Source organism: Macaca thibetana, chromosome 1 (genome assembly GCF_024542745.1).
Source record: "Macaca thibetana thibetana isolate TM-01 chromosome 1, ASM2454274v1, whole genome shotgun sequence".
NCBI classification, from domain to species: domain Eukaryota; kingdom Metazoa; phylum Chordata; class Mammalia; order Primates; family Cercopithecidae; genus Macaca; species Macaca thibetana.
Genome location: NC_065578.1, coordinates 111,666,830 through 111,675,198, shown reverse-complemented (window position 1 = coordinate 111,675,198; position 8,369 = coordinate 111,666,830). Strand labels below are relative to the sequence as shown.

The following is an 8,369-nucleotide window of genomic DNA, read 5'->3' as shown; positions in this document are numbered from 1 at the left end:
TTATGAAGACGTAATGCTTCATAGCCTTGGATCCTTTCTTGAGGTTTGTGGTTGAATCTAGTTTCACAACTTGGTCTAGGCACTGGCCTCAGATTAGGACAGAATTATTCCTATAAGGCCAGATAACTTTTTTTTTGTTTGTTTTAAAGGGTAGAATTAATATTTGTTTGTCATTTATAATCAGATGGCAGTTGGGTATATAGTCTCCATACTTCATTATTTTTGGTAAATAAAAAACTACAAGTTTTAAATAGTTAATGGCTCATTATGTTTTCAGAAAACATGATTAGACTAATTTATTAATGGTGGCTTCAAGTTTTCCCTTATTAGCTCCAAAAACTGGAGCCCACCCACCTTTCATTCCTTTTAAAAAAACTGGAAGATGGCATGCATTTCTTCATACTCTGAAGCGAACATCCCATCCTGACAGTTATCCACATCTGCTTTGAGGAACACCACGCTGGAATACTTTTCAGCAAGGGAATGAAAGAAGGGCTTGATCATTTTGCAAGGCCCACATCATGTGGCTGAGAAGTCAACTACAAGTTTATCCCCTGCAGCATCTGAGCCTTCCTGAAAAGCAAACTTGCTCTTCTGCTTCACCATTAAGACTGTTGGGGTCTGATGACTGACTGTAAGAACCGATGGAAATGGATTCAAAGTGCTGGACTGAGCTTTGGCCAGCGGACCTTTGTCTTTTGGATTGTCCTCTAAACCCTGATGTTGAACTCATTTTCTAACAGGAAGGACAGACTAGTATTTCTGTTTTCTGGTTGACTGATCAGTTTTCCTGATTGCCCCTAATGCCACATCTGGGTTTTCACCGGGTCCCAGCTAGCTCTCTTCTTTTCTCCCCTAAATGAAAACTTTAATGACTTTACTTAATCTAGTCTCTGCCCTTAAGTATCTGAAATATGAGCCTCTTAGACCAAAGATAGGCAGTTTAATTTTATCAAAGACCATGAGCCTGGGGGGAGGAAATCAGTCAAAGGTCACTTAATAAGCCAGCTTAATTGAAGTGGTTTGGTCTCCTTAGGGAAATGTAAAATATTCAACTCAGCAGCTTAAAAATGTTTTTATTGAGATATAACTCACATATCATAAAATTTACCCTTTAAAGTTGCACATTTCAGTGGTTTTTATTATATTCACAAAGTTGTGAACCATCATCACTATCTAACTCTACCCGAAAATAAACCTTATACCCATTAAGCAGTCACTTTTCATTTTTCCCTCCTCCCAGCCCCAGGCAACCACTAATCTACTTTCTGTCTCTATGAATTTGCCTATTCTGGATGTTTAACATAAGTGGCATCATACAATGTATGGGCTTTAATATCTGACTTCTTTATATAGCATAATGTTTTCAAGGTTCATCCATGTTGTGGCATGTATCAGTACTTCATTCTTTGTGGCTGAATAATATTTCATTGTGTGGATATACTTCATTTGGTTTATCCATTCATCAACTGATGGACATTTGGGTTCTTTCTACTTTTTGGAAATTACGAATGATGCTTCTATGAACATTTGAGTATGAGTTTTTATGTGGACACATGTTTTCAATTCTCTTGGATATATATCTAGGAGTTGAATTGTTGGGTCATATGGTAACTCTTTATTTAACTTTTTGAGGAATTGCCAAACTGTCTCCCAAGGCAGCCATACTATTTTACAGTTTTACCAACAATGCATGAGAGTTCCAATTTCTGCACATTCTTTTCAACAACTGTTATTATCCATTTTAAAAATTATAGCCATACTCGTGGATATGAAGTGATATGTCATTCTGGTTTTGATTTGCATTACCCCAATGACTAATGATGTTGAACATCTTTTCATGTGCATGTTGGCTATTTGTATATTTTATCTGAAAAAATGTTTATTCAAATTCTTTGCCCATTTTTAATTGGGTTGTCTTTTTACTTTCTTTGTTATTATTATTAATTTAGAGATGGGGTCTTCTGTGTTGCCCAGGCTGGCCTTGAGCTCCTGGGCTCAAGTGATCCTTCTCCCTCAGCCTCCTGAGTAGCTGGGATTATGGGTGCTGGCTTATTTTTGTACTTTCTTAATAGTGTGCTTTGAAGCACAAAATTTTTAGTTTTGATGAAGTCCAATTTATTTATTTTTTCTTTTGTTGCTATGACCATCTGTTTTTTAAATTAAACTCAGAAATCCTAAAGCTTTTCCATTAAGCACAACAAATAATAAAACTCCATATCTTAAATCCATGTTGTAGCAACTTAAGGGGGTGGAATTGATATCAGGGAAAGGGAGAAGATGGGGGTAGATTCTTTACTTGGACTTTAGACCTCAAAGTATGAATGTTAGCAACTGCTTTTGAGCATTGAGCACATAATCATCAAGGATAATTAACTCTTTGGGAACTGCCCTAATCATTAAACCTTTAGTAGCTTTCTTCTGGAAGGGGAGAAGCCCCTGCTACCAAGACGGAGCTCACTCTCTGCACTGCAGCAATGTTACCTAAGGACAAGTGAAAATGAAGATAAAGTGTCAGAAAAAGGGAGAGCTTTGCAGTTGGGCTGTTGGGAGTCTCCATTGGGTTCTCTGGAACTAGATGCTGCAACAGAGGTAGAAGTGCAACGGGGAGGACATCTGTGAATGGAAAAGGGAGGAAGCAGTTTGGCCAGGAAGAGCTCTTGGCCTCTCATGCAGACTTGACAAAGCCTCTGCCAGTCTAATGGGGTACTCCGAGCAAAAATCGCTTGTTAGAGGAGTTCCACATTGGTAGAAGAGGGATGGGCCATTGTGCTACCACCTTGCTCAGTCATTGGCTGGGAGCTGCCTTAAGAAGAGAGTGACTGTGGCTTAAAAACTGAGGTGGTCCTTGAAGGAACTAATTGCTGGGGGCAAATAAAACCAACATTATTGGTAGCAGGGGAGTGAGTCCTTTATTGAAGGGGCAATGTAAGCATGGAATCTCCATGTCTGCCATACAGACAAACATGAAGTTCAAATTCCAACAACATGTGACCTTAGGCAACCCCTCTTCTTCAGTTTTTCCATCTGTAAAATGGAGAAAATGCTTTCCTTACAGGGTTGTGAGAGGATTAAATAAGGCAAGAATGAACATAGTGTCTGATTCAGCACAGGCATTCGATAAGTATTAGTTCTTCCCTTTCCCCTAGATGAAAATAAGCCAAGGGAACATTCTGTTCTGCAAACCAGTTCCCACCCTGCTCTTTCTAAACTTCATTTTCTTTCAATTTCCAGGAGGGGACCAAGTCTCTGTGGCAGTTTCCTGATCTTCTGGATATGCTGCCATGCTGTCCCAAGGCTGGTGGTGTCCCCTGACTTGTTCCTCTCCTGACTTTCTCAGCCTGGAGACTGAAAGCTCTCTTTGACTGTTGGCCCTCCCAGGCAGAGTCCACCGGCTGTTAGGGTGAAATGGGGCTGATGCTTCCTGGAATCCACCAGAAGTATGCAAATTGCACCATCTCTTTCAGCTGCCTGCGCCTGCATTCCATCGAAGATTCCTGTAAGAAGAAACCATCCTGTTCCTCTTTGTAAGTGCCTCATTAAAGCTGGAGGACAAATTCCTCCTGCTTCACTTGCCCTGGGAGGTGAGATAGCACCTGAATGGGAAGAGGAGGATGTGCTCCGCATGATGTCATCCTTCTTGGGGTATTCTGACCACAGGGACACTGGTGTCCAAGGCCTGGGTACTTCCTGTGTGCCTGATTCACCGGGGAATCTCACCTCGTTGGGGTATAAACATGAAATGATTTTATTTCTTCCAGTAACTGCCCTGGCTGTGCTGTGCCAGATCTCTCTTTCCTGCTGAGGAGCCCCTCCCTTAACGATGTCTTGGTCTGGTTCCATAACTTTTCAGCCACTTTCGGTTACTATAACAGTCTCATTCCAGTAATTAAGACTCAGCCTCTTATATTTTTAAAACTTTCATCGCAAACTCGATTCAGAGCTCTTCTCTCCCATTCCCTCCACCACAAGTGAGAGTTGGGTCCTGGCTGTTTGGAGCAGTGGAGGGGAAGTAGGGCCTGGCTTGAAGGTGCCTCACCTCCTCCCTCCTCGGGCCTCAGCGTCTGTATTTGAGCAGAGGGGAGGGATGGAGAGTAAGAGACCTCGTTACAGGAGTGTCCTTTACCCTTTCCTGTTCTGTGTGGCTCTGTTAGATGCTGAAGATCTCACACCACCCTCCTCCATCACTGAAAACCACCCTTTCCCCCTCTTTCCCTTACACAGATGCACCTCCCTTTACCCTCAACAACAGTACAGGCGCCCAATGACCCTTTGTTGACTTGGCCACGGGTACCTGGGCAAACCCTCAGCTCCTGCCCTTCTACTGACTTTCGTGCATCTCCATGTAGAGCTGCCGGGCCTGTAGGGATCCTCTCCCATAATCCTTCAAGGGCCCCACAACCCTGGGAAGGGAGAGCTGCCCCCATCTTCTTCCCAGTCATGCTGCCCCAGGATCCTTCGAGCCCTGCTAGAGAGGCTACTGTAGTGGGCCTCTTGCTTTCAGAATCTCCCGGACTCAGATGGGTACCAGTCTCTACATTCAAGTGCAGTCCCAGCCCTCAAAGTAAGTTCATCAGGCATCCCGCTTTTCCTTCTCACAGCTGGGGAGGGGAACAACAAGGGCACTGGGCTGCAGTTCTAGGCTCCCAGGATGACAAGGACTCTGATAGCGGTCTGTGCCTCTGAGGCATCAGGGAGAGTCTGGATTCCCTCTCCCTTCACACTGGGGCAGGAAAACACCCCTATCATCTCCACAGGGCCGAGGAGGGTGACTCTCCCTTGTTCTCTCTCAGTTCTGCTCTTTTTTTTTTTTTTTTTTTTTTTTTTTTTTTTTTGAGACGGAGTCTTGCTCTGTCACCCAGGCTGGAGTGCAGTGGCCGGATCTCAGCTCACTGCAAGCTCCGCCTCCCGGGTTCACGCCATTCTCCTGCCTCAGCCTCCCGAGTAGCTGGGACTACAGGCGCCCGCCACCTCGCCCGGCTATTTTTTTGTATTTTTTTAGTAGAGACGGGGTTTCACCGTGTTAGCCGGGATCGTCTCTCGATCTCCTGACCTCGTGATCCGCCCGTCTCGGCCTCCCAAAGTGCTGGGATTACAGGCTTGAGCCACCGCGCCCGGCCTCAGTTCTGCTCTTGACTGGAGATGGGCTGGGTGCCGGTCCATTTAGAGGTTGCTGCTGCCTTGAGCAGCGGTGTGCGGAGGTGGCTGGCTCCATCTGCTGGTGACTTGCTGGTAATTCTGTGGGGTTACTTGGCTCCTCTTGGCTGCGGGTCTAGCATAATGGGGAAACACGCTAGGACATGTCCAGCTGCAGGCAGTGCTATCCTGTCTCTTCTCTTTTAACCTGTGTTGAAGTTGTCTTTCCTCCTGGAAGGATTTCTTGATTAATTCCTACCATTTGACATGCTCCTTCACTGCTCACCCTCAGCACTCAGACTCTCAATTGGTAGTAAGTTCATGTGCCCACAAATGAAATGTCTCTTGAGTAGTTTTCATGTGTTTTGAGGATAGCTAGTGTTTATTGAGCGCTTCCATGTGCCATCTACTGTCCCAAGCATGTCACATACTTCATCTCATCTCCTCACACCACAATCCAATGAGCCAGGTACTGTCACTGTCCCCATTTTACAAATGAGAAAACTGAGATAGAAATGTTAAATAGCATCCCTTAGGTTTACAGTCAGAAAGTGATGTAAAGAGGCACGCTGAACTCGGAGCTTCTACTGTCTACCGATATTCTGTTCTGCCTACTTGGTTTCATACTGTGATCCCTCTGCCTCCTCACCTCTCCTCATCCCTTACCCTGAAAGCCTTAAATAAGTATATGTGGATCACAGTGAAGTACTCCCCATAATATTTTTTTTGTTTACACTAATGGAATCTTCCCAGTTGGGGCTTGTGCAAGAGCTGAACTAGCCCTGGTGAGACTGTGGTCAACAAATAAATGGGCCAAACTGTGTGGTCATGTTGAAATCATTAGCACAGAGCCTTTGGACACAAGGACAAATCCTGCTCTAATATCTTAGATTAATTTTTTCCCAGGGAGGCCTAGAATCCTGACTATATACTCCTGAGAAATACTTTTCATTTGAAAAATGAGAATCTCTATTGTTTGCATAGTGCATGTACTTTCATCGTCTCCTAGATATATTTGCAACCGCTCTGAGCAGAAGGTGTTAATATCGCTCTTGTTTCTTGGGTGAGGAAATGGAGGCATGGAGGTTAGCAACTTGTCTGAGGTTACACAGCTTGTATGTGCTGAAACTGGGATCCAGAGCCAAATATTCTGCCTCCACCCTGTCATGCCAAAGGGGTATCCTTACTGCCATTTGCCAAGAGCCTCAGGCTCCTGACTCCTTTCTATGGTCTCTGTTTCTCCGTGGGCATTTCCTTCACTTTTAGCCATGTCCATGGCCCTTGATCCTGTCTCTTCTAGCCTCCCCACACTGGTTTGACCCACATCCTCTTCATCTTTCTCAAGGGCTGGTAGTACCCCTTGGAGTAGGGGGACCCGATCTTGAAGCCTTCTCACCACGGCCCCCAAGGCCCTGAAGGGGCTGTTCATTGCCTTTATCGGCTCTAGTCATGGCGGATGTTATTTATTGTCAGATAAATGTATTTCCAAATAAAACAGAAAACGAACAAATAAACACAGTGACAGAGCTGTAAAAAACCCTGCCGGCTCGCTCACTTGTAGAAAAGCCTGCACAACTAATTAACCCGAGTAGACCTCCGTGGTGTTTGGAAACAAGCTTGGAATTAATATTGCCATTCTCAGCTGCTGGAACCAGCCTCTAAATCTTTATTGGTTAGTAGCAAGAGAGAGACAGAGAGAGTTATAGAGACAGTAAGAGGCCAAGATGGAAGCAGATAGAGTGACAGAGGAAGATAAACGCAGCTAGCCATCTGCCTCCGTACCCATCCGTATCACCTTAGCTACACTCTGAATCCTAGACAGACAGACAGAGAGACAGACTGTGTTTCCTAAGAGTGAGAGATAGGAGAAAATAGAGGCTTTGTGAAGTTCAGAGTACATTTTGCTTCCATATCATTGAAGTCAGAGAATCAGAGGCTCCTGGACTGGAAGGGGCTTGTGAGAGGTCATCTAATTCAGTGGTTTAAGAATTATTTTTAGCAGCAAAACCTTTTCCTGAAATGAAATCATACACAGAAGGGCCATGTATAAAGCAGATGAAAGTGCACCTGCCCCATTTGGAGCTTGCTGCTCCTCCAAGCCCCTCCCCTCTTCCGCTACAGGGCAGGCCCTGTGTCTTCTGGGTCTTCAGGGCTCAGGAGAGCACAGCTGGAAAATGAAAGCTGCTTGGCCTGTGGGTGGCAAGCCTTTGGGAGTGTTCCTGGTTCTTCTCTGGATTTAGGCTTAGCCCAATTTGAGAGTCCCCCAGAAAGGGGGTGTGGTAGAGTGGATACGCCAGTTGGTAAAAGAGGTGGGTTACCCAAGGGAACGCCTGCTGTCTTGCTCTGAACATGTTTGGTCCTTGAACTTTGATATTCACTTTCCCTGGAGATCTTTGTTGGCAGGAACTGAGGAACTGATTTGTTGACCTTGAGGTAAGGATGGCATCTCAGCTGGTAAGCTTCAAGAGCCAACCACCTGACCCAGACTTTGCCTGGAGGAGGCTTGTCATAGCTCCACATCAAGTTCAGGAGGGGAGGCCAGGAGTACAGGAAGAACATATCCCTTCTCTTTAAATGTGGAAGGTGGCCAGGGGGGACTTCCCTATAGACCATTCAGCTATGCTCTACAGGGATGACTGGTGAGCTACCGGGAAATTGTACTTTGTACCTTTTTTCTTGCAGAGGAAGGATGGGCAGTGGCCTGAGGCTGGGAAATCCCCCGGCTGAGTGGCACTGTGGGGATTAGTCTGGCCTCTGCTTCTGGAAGCCCTGTTCTCAGCCTCCAGAGTAGAGCCCTGAGGCTGGGTAGAAAGGCCTGTCTCTCGGAGTCAGCGGTGGATGGGGAAAGACAGGGGAGGAAGACCAGGCACTGTGTTAGGAGCCTTCCTGTCTCCTATTAACCCCGAGTGTCCTTGGCTCAGGCCTAGGCAACAAAGGGGGCACAGCAAGAGGAGAAACACAAATCAAGAAGTGATGCTTTTTTTGAAGGAGAAATTATAAATTGCAATTTAATCACATAATCACTTTGACACTCTCAAGCAAGCTAATTTCTTCCCTTGCCTCATTTCATCCACTCGGTGAGATGAATCTTAATGAATAATGTCCTATGAATATTTAATTTTTGATCAATTTGAATTTTCTCTGGCATACCTGCTGGAGACATAAATCAGCTCCTTTCTGCCCAACAGAGTGAATTTGGACAGCAGCCTGAGTAGATCTCTGCCCATGGCCAC

At 45.2% G+C, this 8,369-nt stretch overlaps 1 pseudogene; it reads right to left on the bottom strand.

Moving 5' to 3' along the window:
* Positions 1 to 286: 286 nt before the first annotated feature.
* LOC126949663 (thioredoxin-like) lies at positions 287 to 606 on the bottom strand (annotated as a pseudogene).
* Between the last annotated feature and the right edge of the window lie 7,763 nt (positions 607 to 8,369).